The 18,358-nt window shown below is 44.9% G+C and overlaps 1 protein-coding gene across 2 annotated transcripts in view; it reads left to right on the top strand.

Moving 5' to 3' along the window:
* Positions 1-1,688: 1,688 nt before the first annotated feature.
* TNR (tenascin R) overlaps positions 1,689-18,358 on the top strand; it is a 368,751-nt gene continuing 352,081 nt past the window's right edge. For both annotated transcript variants that reach the window (XM_083621543.1, XM_083621542.1), the window contains exon 1: positions 1,689-2,109. The gene's annotated coding sequence lies outside the window, so the exon portion shown is untranslated. The remainder of the gene's footprint in view (positions 2,110-18,358) is intronic.

Below are 18,358 nucleotides of genomic sequence, written 5' to 3'. Positions count from 1 at the left end.
TAACATAACTTGTGAATGGGTGATGGCAGTGGATGAAGGGTCTGCACTGGAAGGACTCCTGGAAGCTGTGTCCTTCCACAACCGTACTCCACATTCCAATTTACTTTTGCCTAGTTCTTCCAAACAGCAGGCAAGTCAGTAAACCTATTTCTGGGCTGCTTCACCTTAGACTGCAGGGAGCAGGGAGGAGACTCACACAACTGAACGTCCTTCGGTATTAAAAGACAAATAGTTCCCTGCACATACAAAAATAAATGTCAGAGTTGAGTTTAACCTAGCTGCCTCCTCCTCTGTTACATCAGAGGAGGACGCTGTGGCCCTCATGCCCTACTAGTGGTCTTTCTAGAGGCTGACTTCTGCTGGAAACAGAATCAGGGGCTAGATGGTCCTTTGGTCTGCTCCAACAGGGCAGGTCCCATTTAGTCTTTATGAAGCTCGCTTGATAACCTTTAGCAAGGCACTGCCTCTGAGCATGATGTACTGCACTGCACTGCACTGCCGTTATGATGAAAGGGGGAAAACCCAACCTAGTGCTCTCCAAATGTTTTCAGTTACAACTCCCATCAGAGTGGCAGATGTTTTGGATCACAACTTCCACCTACAGGTCCAAGGAGGAAGGTAAATGGATAGCCAAACAGTGTACAGAATGCTGGCAATTAATTGTTACATATGGTAGCAACGTTTCAAGAATGTGAGCATGTGCATTCACAGAGAGAGAGAGATCTGGCCCAGCATTCTGCTCTCACCGTGGCCAAAAATTTGCTGTTGAGATGCTCACAAGCAGGACCTGAGTGCAACAGCCCTCTCTGCACTTGCTGTTCCCAGCTGCCTGTAGGATGTCACTGGCTAAAGGAGAGAAAGGCTTGGTGTACCAACATAATAACATCCAGATCAGATTTGCTCACTGGTTCAGTAACAACGAGATCTGCTGTTGCTTCCAATAATGTAATATATTAGACAATTAATATGTATTTCTTCTCCCACACCTTGGCTCATGGGGGGGTTAAGATTTTGTTAGTGGGGGCAGAACCAATGTTACTGGTCAGTTAGTTAAATATTTCTATTGTTTTGCTTGATGGGGAGGCAGCTGCCCCCCCTGCCCCCTTGGCTATGCTCAAGCAGGCTTAACCCTATTCTTGACTGTACAGAAGCTGGGCACTGCACAGAAGCTGTGTTGTTTGCTAGAAGTATTCAAGCATCCACTCCACCCCCCCGCTCCCCACCCCACCTCTGGTAAAGCTGAATGTGTAAACTGAATGTGTAAAATCTACAGATCTGATAGGCAGTGAAAACCTGCAAGTTGGAACTAGAGGCTCTGAGTTTGTCCTGATTGGAGTGACTGGCACAATATGACTGATGCTTTCCTATCCTTGAGAAAAATGAGATGTCATTGGGTGGATCAAACCTGTCAATGGGAAAAGTGGCAAAAGTGTATTGAACCCCCACCCACTCCTGGGGACTTTGCAAAACAGCATCTAAAGTTGCCATAAAGGAGGCTTTTAAAAAAAATGCTTCGAATAGAGTGGACCCCTGTGTGTGTGTGTGTGTGTGTGTGTGTGTGTGTGTGTGTGTGTGTGGTGTTGTTAGGATTTGGGCTGCGTCTCCATTTGGCCACTAGGTGGCTCCTTGCAAGCTGATGGAGAGAGAGGGAGGGAGGAGAGAGAGAGAGAGAGAGAGAGAGAGAGAGAGAGAGAGAGAGAGAGAGAGAAGACTCCACGCTGCTGAAATTGAAGAGAGCGAGCGAGCGAGCGAGGAGGAGAGCGCTGGGGAACCTTTCAGCTGCGCTACGGCTCTTGCCTCAACACAAGTAGACTGAGAGGGAAATAGGAGGCAAGCAGGGGGCTTGGAGGAGATTTGCCACCGGCCGCGTGAGTCGTCTGACTCCCCCCGCCTCATCATTTACCTGATTCCTCCCCCCCATCTCCCCGCCCCCAGCTTTGCTTCTTGCCGGCTTCTTTCTCCTTCTACGAAGAGGAGACGGGTGGGGGGCTGAAGAGGACAGCCTGGGGGCCAGACAGCCCAGCCGTCGGTGGATTCGAGAGCCAAGGCGGTCTCTGGACTGGGGCCATTTCTCTTCCCTTTGGGTTGCTGCTGCTCTTCCCAGCCTGGGTAAGTCCGGCGTTACTTGTTTCTTTGCACTGCGCGGCTTGGCTTGTTTCAGCACCAAGGAGAGCGACGCAATGGGCCGCCTGCCGCTCTCACCCCTTCTTCCTCTTCGGATACTGGGAAGCGAGCTCACCTCTTTCTCTGTGCATTGAATGAGAGGCAGCTCTGTGTGCCTCTCTGCGCTTGTTCCTATAGGCAGGTGGGGTGTGCAATAATGCATAGGTGCGCGGTCGGGTCTCCTTGCTGTGCAGGAGAGCACATCTTGTTAACTCTTTCCTGGTTTCGAGGTTGGTTTCGAGGAGCCGAAGAGGAGTCTGGAGGTGGAGGTTGATGGGTGTGTGCGCCTGTGGTTGGCTCCTCGCTTTTCTGTACTGCCCTGCAGATGAAGCAGGATGGGCGAGTGGCCAGGTTTTCATAACTGCCAGCTTGTGGGTGCTGGCAGAGGTCCCTAGAAGATATTAATAGGGTTTGCAGTTGCTGGGTACCCCTCTTGGGGTACAGATGGCGGTGGGTGGAGTGGGGAGTGATAGGGCACAAGTTAATTATGAGCAGCTGTGGGGAGGGGGTTCTCCCAGGAAATCTGATGCTGCTGCACTTTTGTGTCCAGACTTGTTAAAATGAGGTTAAAGAGAGTCAACTTACTCCCAGTGCCTGCAGCGAAAGGAGAAAGTAGTGGGGGAAATGTCATTTTTTGCATGCTAAATGGGCAAGAGAGTCCCTGGGAAGATGCAGCTGTCATAGCCAAGCTCCTTTATTGCTTCTGTTTCAAACCCCATTGTTCCAACTAGGTTTTACTTCTTCTTTTTGCCCCTTTGCTACCATAAGCCACCTTATTTTATTTTCCTTCCCTTTTCTCCATGTATTCATCACTTGCCCCTGTGTTTTGCCACTACATTGGCTGATAATAGGTAGCACTTCTTTATCCTGATCTGAGGCAGGATCCCAACTGCAGCTGTCTCTCAGGCTTGTCATGACACAGAAGAGAATTTTTTTACTTGAAACTGCTACCCCACCCCCACTGCCTGTCCCAAACTGCCTTTATAATGCCTTCCAGTTTCAGAACCAGTGGCATGGGGGGATCTATTCAAGAAAAGAAAAACTACAAGTCCTTTGGGCTTGTGAAAGTAGTTTCATGGTTCTCTGGAAGCTGGTTCCAGTGGCCCTGTTGGCTATTGCCACTTCCAGTGACAGTGAGTTCCACAAATCAACTTGTGTTCCTTGGAAACTTCCTCCCTTTTTGCTCATTTTGAACTTGTTTGATTTCAGTGCATCAGAAGGTATTAGGCAAAATCCAGAGCTGGTTTTCCTTTTACTATTCATTATTTTTTATATGTTAGTCCCTCTCCCCATAGCTGTCCTGTCCTTTTTAGTCTATTCCTATAAGAAAGGACTCCACATCCCTGATCAATATCTATCTCTGCACCTCTTCCAGTTGTATTCTTTCCCCCAAACAAGGTGATCAGAATTACAAATGATGGTGAAGGTAACATTGATTTGTATAAAAACATTACTTGTTAGATTATTTTATATCCGTGTCCTAAACACCCATCACATTTTGTTTGTCACTATGTTTTTTGCATTGATGTTGATCTTTTAGACCTCCGAAATAATACAAAGAATTCAGATCCTGAGTGGTTCTTAGAATTCTGTTCATCTGGCTTAATATATTGGTAAATATATTCTGCTGCATCCAGAAGCTTGCAGGTTGAAAGAAAAGTTATTTGGAAATCAGAAACTTGATACTTCTATCAATGCCGTTGGTCTAATGTGACACCCTCTGAGCTATTCTGTCTTTCATAACGGAGACTGCTATTGTGCCATGTGCTTCCACTGTGGTTACAGAACCCAACAGCGTGTGATGCCCACTGAGGTCACTTTGCCAATGGGCAATGCTGCATTTTATCAATATTTATTGTGAGCTCTTAAATGGGTCTCCTCTATTTTAGAGATTGCTGCAATTCCTCAATGCTCTGAAATTTAGACTCCATAAATGATCCCATTGTACATTTGTGCAGGCCGTTGATACAAAGAGGGCAGAATCGCAAGGCTATGTTAGTCTGTTGCAGTAAAAGGAACAGAGACTTGGAGTGCCTTAAAGATGAACACAAAAGCATTCGGAGGCAAGAGTCTTCACCACAGAAGGCATATAAAGCATGGCTATGGTCCAAAGCACCAATTTATACACAATTAGGGATTGTGTGCATTCATTAGGACTAGACTCTTCTTCTTTGGTGCAGCATTCTACCCACCACTTTCTCTGCTTTGGAAACTCTCCTGAGTATCTGAAAGAGTGGGAATAGTTAACATAAAAATAAATGTTGCAGCAATACCCTAAAAACTTATGGGAACCAGAACTGATCTAGCAGAGTCAAGTTTTGCAACAGAGGAGAAGCTGCCCTTTTCTGCAGGGATCTTGGAAACAAACACACATAGTTAGCTGTGTTGTCGTCTTAAGCATTAAGTCAAAAGCTGTGGCAGAAAATTGAAAACAAGGTACTCCAAAGGATTGTCACAAATGCATTTTGAAAGATCGTCAACTTTCATGCAGCTGTATTGATGCCGTAGCATTCAGATTGTGTTCCAGGAAACTGGGGCTGTAAACAGCAGCTTGCAGTGTCCCAAATACTTTTTCTTTGAGGTGCTGTGCAATGTAAGGTGTTGCTGGATATATTGGTGTTAATTTTTCTGCTTTGTAGAAATATTATGAACTGTATTGGTACATCTCCCTCCACCCTTTCCAGTCTTCCTTATTGTTTGCCCCTCCTTATTATATGCCATTTATATTATCTCCGTGTGTGGGGGGGGGAAACCCCTTTGTTGGCTGCACTGCTTTATAAGGGAAAATGGGGAGACAGGCATCATAGAGGCCATCTACATACACTGGGCAAGTAGCACTACATGCAATTTTCTGAAAAGTTATTTAATATAACTATTAGATATTTGTGTCTTGTGTTGTGTGTGTGTGTGTGTGTGTACACGTACATACATACATGTGTGTGTGTGTGTGTGTGTGTGTAGGGTTTTAATATCTGCGAGCCATTTTGAGGCTCAGGTTTTGGCTGGAAGGTGGGGGGTAAAAATGTAATTATTAAATAAGCATCAGGGCCACTAGGATATTCTTGCATTGCAGGGGGTTGGACTAGATGACCCTTGGGAACCCTTCTAGCTCTACAATTCTATGAGTGGCTGACAGCAGCCAATCTCCCTCTGCAATGTGCAACTTCAGGGGAGAGCTGGATTTGGTCTGGGATTGCATTCTCAATTCATACATGGCAACTGAAGCTCAACATTCCTGACTTAGCATACCACATGAATTGAGGGGGCACTGCAGAACATGTCCCATAATATTCTGCAATTCAAGAGGACCCCATGGCATGGCAGACATGTAGAGGTTCCTTGGTAGATAAAGGATAACATAAATGTTGGAGAATCACTGCCGTTGTGTATATACAGTGTGTGAGAGAGAAAGAGAGAGGGAGAGAGAGAATAATGGTTCAGAATTCTTTATAATGGTAAATTTTGCAATATTCTAATTTCTTAGGTAAGTAGAAAAACATGCAAAAACTTTCACAAATACAGTTCAACATGATATAGTAATCTGATGCTTTACTAAAATGGTTGATCTAATCAGTAACATCTTCTGAGTCATTTTGAGTTCTCTTTTCTTTAATATGGGGGAAGTAGATATTGTAGCTGTAGTGGAAATTGCTAGGACATAACCCAGTGAGTTGTAAGCAAAGTTGAGGATCATTTTACAGTGTGCATCATGTTGGCTTTCTCTCATGAGACCATTGCATAACAGTTACCTCCACCACAGAGTGTGGTCATGACATACTTGTTAAGAGGCAGGTACACTGGAGTAAGGGTTCTGTGACTTTCCTCTTTGATATCCTGGCTTTCCAATAAGAGACTGAAAGGCACACCCCAAGTTTTTCCTTCCTGGGGAAAAAGAACCCAGAAAATAGTGTGAGAAGAAAGATCGTTCCTAAGGGGCTGACTCAATTTCTATTAGCTAAAGTAAAAGGCTTTTCACTTTTGCTGGCTTTAGCTGTAGATTCTTGTTGATGGGAAAATAGACCTGCCTAAAGAAGTGAAGGTCTGGGGGATTCTGTGTTACAAATGACTTAAACACACACACACACACACTAGCTGATTATACTCTTGGCAGCAATATCTGCATGTAATGCATTTCCCAGAAAAATAGAAATGTTGGCACAATATGCTATGTATGTGGTTTTCCTCTCATTTTTTTAAACTCTCTCTCTCTGTGTGTGTGTGTACAGGGAACTGCTTGTATTTGCACTTAACTTCCACACCAACAGGCCAGCAACAATATCATATCCTCAGTGCTTGGAACAGCAGAAGCACCTTCTCCCCTTAGTTGGTAGCTGCGCTTTCTCTTCACATCTAGACAGAAATCTCTCCCCATTTCCAGATTCCAGATTCCATTAATAGCAAACATTACGGATACCCTGCATAGAAATTACTTCCATATGTGTGCAGAAGCCTGTTCCACATTATGTTTACATAGGAATCTATTTTTTCCATTTGTACACACTGTGGGAATCTGCAATTAGCTATCGATTCCCAGTGCATGGATGCTGCTGCATCTGCACCCAGCAAGAAAGAAGCCTCAACAAATAATCACTATGTGTGGTTTGCATGGGGGTTCCAAAATGGAACAGCCATCTGGATACGAAAAGCTGTGTTTGAATCTGCCCTTGGACCCAGCGCAAGATGGTAGGGAGAAACATGCTTATCTCCATGGGCCTTGGCACTCCTCAAAAAATCATTCTGTGATCATCATCATCATCATCATCATTTTATTTGTAGTTAGAACAAAGCTCAAGGAGGCTTACAACACGACAAGATTTACATAATTACCAACATAACAAAAGTCATGTTCCTCTGTAGCCATAAGTTCTGTTTCAACATTGTGGCTTTTGGGTGCAGGTAGGGATGGGGATCGGCAAACTGTAATGGTACCACTTGGGGCCTGTTCAGAGACATTAATTATTGTTGAGAAATTTCAATTCATTAAGGGTTTGGGGCTCTTAGGCGCCCTTCATTTTATGTAGTCCTCTTCTAAATACAGCAATTGCATCCTCTTGGCAGTGAGTTCCATATGAAACAATTGTAATCTTTTCAAACCTAATGAACCAGGGTGCGGGCTTCAATTTCCCTACTTTATCTGATAAATACTGTTTGCATATTCAACTTCTTTTCCAAATCATGCTTTGGCATATACACCTCACTCCACCATATGGCTTGGTTCATGCTATTGGCTCCTTCAGGTGATAACAAGGTTACAGAATACTATATTATCCTTGGTGTGAGTGTAAAAACAGGCCATTCCCAGACGACATGCAGAACTTGCTGTGATCCAGGCATCTTTGAAACTCTGAATCAAGTCATTTAACATTCTGATTTCAGTGCCCCTTCAGCCTGGACTCTAACTACTGTGATGCGGTTAGAGCTTTCCCCAACCTGCTGCCCTCCAGGTGCTTTGGGCTACAATTCCCATCAACCCCAGGCCAACATGGCCATGCTGGGAATTGTAGTCAAAAATATCTGGAGAGCACCAAGTAGAGACACTATGGGTACACAAATAGGCATAAATCATATTCATATATTTTTTGGTCAGTGTTTCTTTTGGTGTTTTACAATTGCCTTTCGCTAGAACAGTTATGAGCCACCTTACATTTTCCAATGTGTTCTGAAACTGAGAGTGCCTCCTCTGGGAATCTCCTATTGGGGAGGGCCTTACGACAATTTGGGACAGCTCTTGTGTAGCCATTCCCAGCCTGCGCACACTTCCATGGAGAGTGACCTGAGCCATGTGGTGTTCTGAAGTACCTCAAAGATAATCAACCCAGAGTGCCTTGTCCCCCACCTCCCTGCTACCAAACAATTAGAAATGTAGCCATGAATTTGTCTGCATAGCTCAAGGGAAGGATGCCTCTGGGCATACACTGAGTGCAATATAACTAAGCTTGAGCAACCTGTGCTACTAGACTTCCCATATATTAATAAACTCACAGGATTATTTTTTTAAGTAGTATGGTGTGCATTGAAAGGGGAGGGATCAAATAAACTGAAATGTGTGCTACAGAGCTATAGAAGACAAGCCCCTCACGTGGGTTCAGTTGGCAAGGACCCTCTTGCTTTGCAAGTGTCTATGCTCATGGATGCATAAACACTTGCAAAGTGACTTCTACAACAGTGCTTTTAGTAAACCTTGAATTGCAGCACTTCAGAGGGAGCTGTGCATACACAGCCTGTATAGGTACATGAGAATTTCCTTGCTGGATCAGATGGAAAGTCCAGCTTCCCACTTCTGACAGCAGCCCATCGGATACTTCTGGAAGTTTACAAGCAGAACATGAAAGCAACAACTCTCTCTCTCCACCTCTCCCCTCTATATGCTTCTCTCCCCTGTTGGCGGTGGCGTAGGAAGGGTGTGTGGTGGGTGTGGGTCACCCTGGGTGTCATCACTGAGGGGGGTGACTGCAGGGCCTGGCCTGCAGCACCCGAGCCACACGTCTCTCCTGGGGAGTGACACAGCGGCTCTGGCACCTGCAGGTTCTGCACTGCCTGAAACGGCAACATGGGGCTTGCAGACTCTATGGAGGTTCTGTGCAGCGTGCTCTGCCCCAGCTTGCCCTGCCCCATGGGTGGCTTGCCCTGCCCCTGGGTGCAGGGCATTTGCACCGACCCAGGCACCTGAGCAGCTAGCTACATCGCTAGCTACATCGCTAGCTGTTGGTTGTCCCTAGCAGCAGGTACTCTGTGGTAGATGGTCTCTACACACACAGGGACACACACTACTGCTACTGCAATCAAACCTATTTCATGCAGGTCACCAAACAGTTGCTCAACAGTGACCATTTCAGCTGCAATGAACCTCCCTTTGAGCTGGTGAAATCCACATATGGGATGTTCAAGGGCCACTTCACACCTGACATTTTGCCACATTAGGTAGAATCATTTCTCTGTGCCCATCTCTATGGCTGGTGTGTCTCAGAATCATGCCAGAATCTGGTTCACTGCTGTTACAAATTATGGGGAGCTGCTCCTTGCAGCTGTAATCCATGTAATCACGGCAAAAGAAATGCTTGTGTGATTTTCATGCATGACAGTGTGAAATTAATTTGGACAGGAAAGTTGTCATGTGTGAAGAGGCTGAAACTTTCCTTAATCAGTCCTTCACACCAAGCAGCCTGCTCTGTGCATTTGTGTCAATTCTTTCCTCAATTGCCAAAGGAAAATGCAACAAGCAAATACAGAGGGAGGTATAATTAGGGGAATATAAATGTGCAAGGCTTTGAGTATGTTATGTAAGCAAATACAAAGGCTTCTCATAAATTCAGTGGCAGGAGCAGCTGGTTCATTCATAAAGCAGCCCAAGCAGAAGAGAGATAAACTCCAGCATGTGGCAACTGAGGCAATCAGCGACAGATCTTACCCTCTGATCTCAACTTCTTGCTCACACTCTTTTCAGCTGTGCTTGGAAGAAATTAAGTCCAGCATTTTCTGCTTCTATGGAATATGAGCTGATGGCTTACTGAGGTTGTCAACCTGTTTCTGAGCTGTACCGCTTCAGACTGCGACAAAACAACAAAACCCTGCCCCTAGAAAATGAGCGTTATCAGGGAGAATACTAAACTAGAAAACTCAGTGCTTGTGAAAAATGTGCAGGATTTAAAAAGAAAAATACAATAGCATTCCATTACACAAACCACCACTTGCACTTTAAATTGGTGTAGCCGGGATACAGGTTGACTAGCTCAGTAAGAACGACAGGCCAATAAATAGAAGCTTTTCCTACTGCATGTTATCAGGCAACATTCTAGATCTGCCTTGGGTACCTCTAAAGGTAAAGGTAAAGGGACCCCTGACTATTAGGTCCAGTCGTGACCGACTCTGGGGTTGCGGCACTCATCTCGCTTTATTGGCCAAGGGAGCCAGCGTACAGCTTCCGGGTCATGTGGCCAGCATGACTAAGCCGCTTCTGGCGAACCGGAGCAGTGCACGGAAACGCCGTTTACCTTCCCGCCGGAGCGGCTCCTATTTATCTACTTGCACTTGACGTGCTTTCGAACTGCTAGGTTGGCAGGAGCAGGGACCGAGCAATGGGAGCTCACCCTGTCGTGGGGATTCGAACCGCCAACCTTGTGATTGGCAAGTCCTAGGCTCTGTGGTTTAACCCACAGCGCCACCCACGTTGTGCGGGTACCTCACAAGTGTGGGACTTGTTTTCATTCCAAATATGGGTGGCTGGTATCATCAAAAGTTTATATATATATATATATATATATATATATATATATATATATATATATATAATTTTTATTGATTTCTTTTTAACACAATATTTCAACATAGCAATAATAAAGCAAATAACTTCTTTGCTCTACTGAGCTCGTGACTTCCCTCCATCCCTTCAACAGGTTTTTTTATTTATTTTCCAGCCTTTGTATCACCCTTTGTATCCTCTCCTTCTGACCTTTATGTCCTTATAGTCAACTCTGTCTCATTGGTCTAGAAAGTTTTAGAGATGCCAGATGCTAGAAATTGCAGCACTTTAACCTGCTTGCCTTAATAAAAAAAAATACTATATAGACTTCAGTTCAACACAGAGTTCACCATGCTTATGGTCTTTGAAATTAATTGGCAACTGCACCTGTTCTTTTGGATGGGGACAATGGACCACTCTTCCACAATATAGTACCAACTCTATGCAAATATGTGTGCAAACATACTGTGATTTCCAGAGTAGAATGCAAAAATAAAAAGGGGAAAGAGAGGTTGAAGACATAAGCAAGGCATCATTAGCCTTTTGCTCCCCTCCTTGCATGGTGACAACATAATGTGCACATACCAACATTCCAGCTTACTATCAAGTCTCAAAAACAGGAAATCAGACTGCAGTTGCAGGAATTAATCTGGTTCTGGCAGATTCATATTGAATTAGATTATGATGAGTTCACCCGTCTCTAAAAAGTTATCAATACTATGTCTGCTGATCAACTTGAACTTTGCTTCTTTCCGTAAACATTCAGCAAACAGCATTTTTCAGCTCTTCTTATCTTGGAGACCTGGAGCACCTCTTCACTGTGGCCGCTACCAACTTGCTTTATCTATTTGCTGCTAGTGCTCCACCAACCCAACAAATTGCAAGGTCATGTCTGTGCTTCAGTGGTTAGCAGGCATGAGCGAGGGGATGCACCTGCAAGGATGCTAGATATATTTTATCCCATCCTTCTTTGTAACAATTCAGTCTGTAGGGCACTGCAAAACATGTGTGGGGTTTTTTTTTTGCTGCAACATGCTGCAAAGAACAAAACAAAACCATGGCACAGGTTTGGAGAGTATCCCAAATTTTCGGGTTCGTAGTTAATTTTCCTGCCTCCACCAAGAATTGAAAACTTCTAAAGTTTAAAGTACAGAACTAGTATGGGTAATTTTTAGCTTCAAAAGTCCTGAGTGGTGGCAAAATGAAATCTGGTGGTTATTGGCAGAGCCTGGTAGAATCTGGATTTTACTGGCATTCATTACTTGATAGGACATAATGTAACTGAGAAGGGGTGACAAAATACTCCATGCATCACTGCCTTTCTGTTTCTTTCTCTCTCTTTTTGGGAAGGTGATTGAAAACAATATGGAAGAAGTCTCTTCTTGAAGTTGACACCAAAGATGACAGTCAGCAGCAGGGTGGATTTGGTTTAAATCAAATCGATTTAAATCAATAGTCAGTAAGACCTGATTTAAATCATTTTTTTTTAACAGAAAGACTCATTCTTGCTGGTATAATAATAATATTTACAACCAGACAAAAGTTTGATTTTTGGAATAATAAATTTTCAGAGTAGTTTTTACAGTTATATCAAAAATTACTGATTTGGTTATACTATTAGAAATACATAGACAGATAATTATGAAATTATTGTGAGGTTTAATAAGTTAACTGTTTATATTTGGACACCTTTTCTGATGTACTTTATTGGAAGGAGAAAAATAACCATTTCCTTAATAACAATTTAAACCATTTATTTAACTAAAGCAATAACATTATAGCATATGTATCCATGTTTGTTATCTGATGTGATTAAACTTTTTTTAAAAAAACTTAGACTGAGTTTTAGCACACGTGAAAAACTTAAAACAAATCCTTATTGCCTGATGAATAGCCTTTGGACTATAGGTAAAGGTAAAGGTACCCGTGCCCGTACGGGCCAGTCGTGTCCGACTCTAGGGTTGTGCCCCCATCTCACTTAAGAGGCCGGGGGCCAGCACTGTCCGCAGACACTTCCGGGTCATGTGGCCAGCGTGACGAAGCTGCTCTGGCGAGCCAGCGCAGCACACGGAAACGCCGTTTACCTTCCCGCTAGTAAGCGGTCCCTATTTATCTACTTGCACCCGGGGGTGCTTTCGAACTGCTAGGTTGGCAGGTGCTGGGACCGAGCAACGGGAGCGCACCCCGCCGCGGGGATTCGAACCGCCGACCTGACGATCAGCAAATCCTAGGCGCTGAGGTTTTACCCACAGCACCACCCGCGTCCCACTATAAAGTAACCTAAATAGAAAACTATCTTTAAAAAGAATTTTACTCCAAAAGCATTTTATTTTAAAAATCCCATTTAATTTTATTTTTTTTTAAATCCAATTTTTTAAAAAATCATTGATTTTTATCCACCCTGGTCAGCAGCAACAGTTTGACCTTCTCTCAGAGCATGACATTCTAGTTACGCCTCAGGACACTCCTCTTTGTAATTATATAGTCTATGGCTTACCTCTTGGACAAGAGGAATACCTGGCTTGAGCAAAGCATTTAAAAAGTAATCCCCAAAGTTTCAGATAACAATTTTATTTGACCTTTATTTAAAGACCATTTCAAATGATTGTGGCTCCTGCCTTTAGATGGATCTTACACAAAGGAAATCCAAGGCTGCATACGTACTATGCCTTCAAGCACGTTCAAAGCACATTTCGGCCCTCACAGAATTCTGGGCACTGCAGCCAGTCAGGAATTGCTGGGAAGTAAAACTCAGTGAGGGGTAAACTACAGTGCCCAGAATTATCATTATCATTATCATTATCATTATGTTATGTTTTATTAAAAGATTTCCATAAGGAACAAAAGTACATTCAGTGTCTTTGTTTTCAAATCATAGAATCTTTCCTACAGGTCCATTACAGTCAATTTGTGACATTTTTGTCAGAGGCAATGTGGGGTTGAGGGGTGAGAGAGGAGGGAGGAAATAGAGTGTGATGGCCTGGGAATTGGATTCAGAGGCTGAACTGGAGGAATCCCAGCCTGCACAGGAGTCCCCGCCTCCAGGGCCGGCTGAGCCAGGGCTGGGGCTTGAACCTGAAGGGCCCTCACCTGTGCCAGATCCTCAGAAGCAGACACCAGCTGAATCCGCTCTGGCTCCTGAGGTGATCGAGGACCCATTGCCTGCAGGTGCACCTCTCTCAGCCCTGTCAGGGGAAGGTGAAGTTGCCTCTGGGTCCAGTAACCCTCCAACCTCTCCAGAGCTGCAGAGGCTCAGGGCAGAGAGGCGGAGGGAACTAAATTCTCACAGGAGGAGTGCTCGCCTTAAGGCCAGGGGAGGCGAGTCACTTGTGGGCCGGGACCGCCCTAGGCCTCAGAGGAGATAAAGGCCAGTCAGCCCAGTCCCAGGTTGCGGGAGCAACATCATTGGTAACCTGTTCCTGCCAGCACCCTGTCCTGCTCTTCCAGAGTTCCTGACCACGCCCAGCTCCTTGCCTTGGACCCCGCTTCGCCCTTGACAGACAGCCTCCATGCCCTCGACCTAGGACCGGACTCAGACCACGCCGCACGGTAACCCCCCCCCCAGGACCAGCACACACACACACACACACACACAGAGAGAGAGAGAGAGAGAAACAATGTTGAAAGAAAGAAATGTTGCCACAATGTAGAAAGAAAGAAAGAAAGAAAGAAAGAAAGAAAGAAAAAGAAAAGGTGGGAAGGAGGGGAAAGGAGACAGTAAACTTTCATTCTTTGCAGCGTATATGAGTGGTGCTTTTTTGTCAGTGCCATATTGATCAGAGGGCCCAAGGCATGGTCAGTTGCAGTTGATTGTTTGCAGTGTGTTTTGGTCATGTGGGGTGGGAATTGCTGGGTTACGTTACCCATATTGATTCATTGTGTTATGCAGTGTGGTGCTGGTGGTCAGTCATTGCCTTGTTGGCCTGTGTATGTATAAAGGGATGAAAGTGTCCTCCTTTGTCGATCCCTGTGATAGTTTCAGTTTGTTAGCATTTCTAGTAGTGCGGTTTCCCATACAGTTGGTACCAGTGGTCCATGTTCACTCCAGTGTCTGGTTATGACACTCTAAGCTGCTGAGAGCAAGTGACTTTTGAGTTTTTTTGTCATGTGAGTGTGTGTTGGAATAGATTTAGTAGGGTGAATTTAGGAGTTGCCCCTATTACCTGTTATTTTGCAGATTTCTTGTAAGATCGATATCCAAAAAGGTTGAATTCTGGGGCATTCCCACCACATGTGGAAGTATGTGCCCATGGTGTTGCAGGCTCTCCAGCACCTAGGTGAAGTCCCTGGGGGACTACTAGCTTACCTGGTGTTAGGTACCATCTGTAGATAAGTTTCAAAGTGAGTTCTCTTCTCTTGGCTGAGAGGGGTTTAAAGGGTGGTTTAGTCCACAGCTTCAGCCAATGGATGGGGTTTATTTCATATCCTGTGTCGTGTTCCCATTGGTCTTTGATTGTGGTACTGAGGCCTGTGGTGTCTTGGAGTAGTCTTTTATATATTGCTGATCCTGTCCCTTTGCTAGGTCCCTCTGTTGGTAGAAGGAGTTTTTCAAAGTTAGTCAATGGCTGCTGTCATTTTAACTATGGTCATGAGTGGCAGGTTTTCATTATTAAAAGGTTACTTTGCATTTCTACCACAGAGACTGTTAGGAGCTCGTCCTACACTCGAGTAGGACCCTGGCAGAGACACTTGCCCAACTGGCATATTCTCTTCCTCCTGGTCTTTTGTTCAGGGGCTTCAAAAGTTTTCTTCTGCCCAAACATCAAAGCGACCGATGCCAACAGACATTGGCACACTTAGGAATACGCAGAGTCTTCGCAGCTTGCGTGACAGACCTCAGCAACTCAGCATTTTGGCTAATCTACTTTATTTACATATAAACATACACGGAGCACTGCAACATGGTCCCCCCTCTCTCTCTAGCATCAGACAGCAAAGAGAAAGAACAAAGGACAATAGTCCCACTTCACGGAACACAGTAACACAAACATCCTGTCTCCGTCACTTCCCTCTCTGTGGAGTCAAAACATCCACCATCATGTGCAAGACAACAATCTCGTGACTGCAATCATGGAGCAGGAATTCTAACAGAGACCGCTGACTTCAAGGATGTTTTTTTTTATAGGGCAGGGTAGGTTCAGGATCTTTCGCAGTTTACATTACTGTTCTTAGACAGGCTGAGAATATCCCTATACTACAAACACATGTAATAGTATAACTGTCATCGTTTCCTCCCAAAGAATCTTATACAGGTGTGAAATGCACTGCATTCTCTGTTAAAGTTCCCTAGCTTGCTTCATAGAACTAAGTTTCGGGGAATTTTCCAGGAAGAGGGATATCAAAACACTTCGTTCGTAATTTCAATGTGCTTTTAGAAAATCTGACCTTTTGGGGATAGAACCATCTGCCTGAGGCTGAAATGAATGTACTTGTGCTGGTTCCGGTGTCACCAAGGATGATGCCACAATTCCCCTCTTCTCTGAGGGTGAGAGGAATGGGCACAGGAGCTCCTTGAACAGCTCCAAGGGAGGCACAGCTTGAGAGTTGCAAGTGCTGACCAGTGCCACACAACTGAGGCTTTGGCTGACACCAACCTCAGCCTTGTTGCTGAGGCAACAAGGATCCACAAGCTTGTCACAGGGCCTGAATGTCTGAGGAGGTGGAGGTACCTTTGTGGCTTGCTGCACTGATTCATAAACAGGAGGGGGGCAGCTGAGGAAGATGTAGCTATTTTCCCTCCCCTGCTTTTCTGGGGCCCAGTATTGAGCATGGAAGAAGAGGGGGAGGAAATGGTTGTTGCAGGTCCTACAAGCCCAAGTAAGGGCAGCGCTGAAAGATTTTGCAGCCACAATCAACATTTGAAAACTTATGGCAGCTGGTTTGCAGTAGTACTCAGTATTTGGAAACTAACTTGCAAAAGAATTTGATACTGTATGTGTTACTTTAACCTTATCCATCCAATCAAAATAGATAATTTTCCAATTTCAGTTCCAAAATCCAGATATTGAGAGCTTGAGAGTTCAAAGTCTCTTAAGAAAATCCACATTTTGGAATTTGGCAAGAGCTGTATTTTGAAATTCTGTGAAAATTTCTTTATCATCTCTCCTGCCCATGGACTGGGAAATCTGGAGCCCTATCTCCACGGATAACTGTTCGTGACCATTATTTTAGTTCCCTACGTGAAGCCTTGGTTTAAGATTTGTTTGTCTGTATAGCTTCTTCTGGGGCTTTAATCCTGTCATCTTAAATCACTGCATTTCCTCTGCAAAAAACCTCTTTTATTGAAACACAGGGAGTGCCTTTGCTACCTTCAGAGCATGAGTGCTGTTGCCTCTTCTGGCTTTTGGCTCTTCCTAGATGTGGCCAGTGGCTACTGCTTATGCATAAGACCTGGCTTAGCCTTGGAGGGAATTAAGGCTACAGCTGGCATGAATGCTCAAGGCTGCCTGGCATTTCTGTCTTCCTGCCATGGCTACTGGGGCTTGACTGGTATTTTGCATATCCATATTTCCAAGCTGGCCTGGCTGGGCTTCTGTTTGCCTGGTGCTAAGGCCCTTCTGCGGTGGCATTTTGCATGTTCTTTGCACAAACAGCCAGAGTTGTTTGACACCTGCTATTTTCTGTGGCTGAATTAATCTGGAGAGTGGAAGTGGTGGGGGGGGGGGGGGGGAGAGAGCAGATGTCTGTCAGATGCTTTGCTTATTTTCCTTTACCTCCTTCTGCTTCCACTCTTCTCTCCCATGCCAGACAATAACACTGTTGGGGACCCAGAGTGGCAATAGAGCTGCACCAAAAAGAACATCTCATTTGATGCTGTTCTTCTCCTTCCTTCCTTCCTTCCTTCCTTCCTTCCTTCCTTCCTTCCTCTTCTTCTTCTTTGCTGTGGTCTTTGGCCTCATTTGTAAACCACCGCCCCACAGCCATTTAATTCCCCTCCTCTCTGGTGCTTTTTCCAAGCAATTGGAGACTGTGCCTGTGCAGCCTGCCATTGCTCTGCCTGTTTCAGCCCCCTTCTGGTTCTGGGAGACAGTGGGAGAGAAAATTGCCGAAGAAGAAGGGGGAAACACCCATCACTCTTCACCAGCCTGATTCATCTCTGCCTCTTGACCTCCCACCTCCCACTTGCCTACTTCAGCTTCTGCCTCTGATTCTGGACATCTCTCTGCCACAGAGGAATGTGCATGACAGCCTATCACACTGGCACTGTCCAGGTCTGTACGGTTTGTACTGTGAAATCTGCCAGGTCAGGGCCTGAAAAGACTGTGACCATACTGGATTTATACAGGTTTGGGGCTGAGACTCAGTACAGTGGCAGACTTTCGGCTCTCAAATTTTACCAGTGCCCTGTGTGATACTTAAATTTGGCATCCTGCTTCTCGCACTCCGTTCTACAGCATTGTTGTAGCACCCTCTGTAGTGTAGCGCCCAGTGTGGCCGAACTGGTTGCGCTACCCTAAAACCGCCTCTGTTCAGTGACCGGGAACCGCATGTAGGCTACCATGAGTTCAGTGATGGAAGGAAAGTTGGGCATCGCTGTAATAACATCAGTAAATGCTATGACAAACTCATATATAGTTCACATGAAGTATTTAGGGCTTAAAATGGAGAACTCCATGGATTTGAATTGAGAATGTGATTCTGTGGCATAAAGGCCAGGGCAATTTCAGGGTCCTTGAACAAAAGCACTTTATCTGGGAAGCAGTGCTGTTCACAGTGATGAGGCTTCAGCTGGAGTAAAGTGTTTGGTTCTGGGTGCCTCATTTAAAGAAGGGTGGTGGCAGTTTGGAAAGGACTCAGAGAGAGTTGCAAGGATGATATACGGCCTGGAAGGCAAATTGTATGAAAGAGGCTCCATTAACAGCATGCACTTAGCTGATAGGAAGAGAAGATGAAGGGGTGTTGTGTCTTGGCACACATCAAATGTTTGCAATTAGGCCCACAGTTGTTTAAAGGGAG

This window comes from Podarcis filfolensis (assembly GCF_964270895.1).
Source record: "Podarcis filfolensis genome assembly, chromosome: 6".
Taxonomy (NCBI): Eukaryota; Metazoa; Chordata; class Lepidosauria; order Squamata; family Lacertidae; genus Podarcis; species Podarcis filfolensis.
This window is presented reverse-complemented; position numbering and strand designations above follow the sequence as displayed.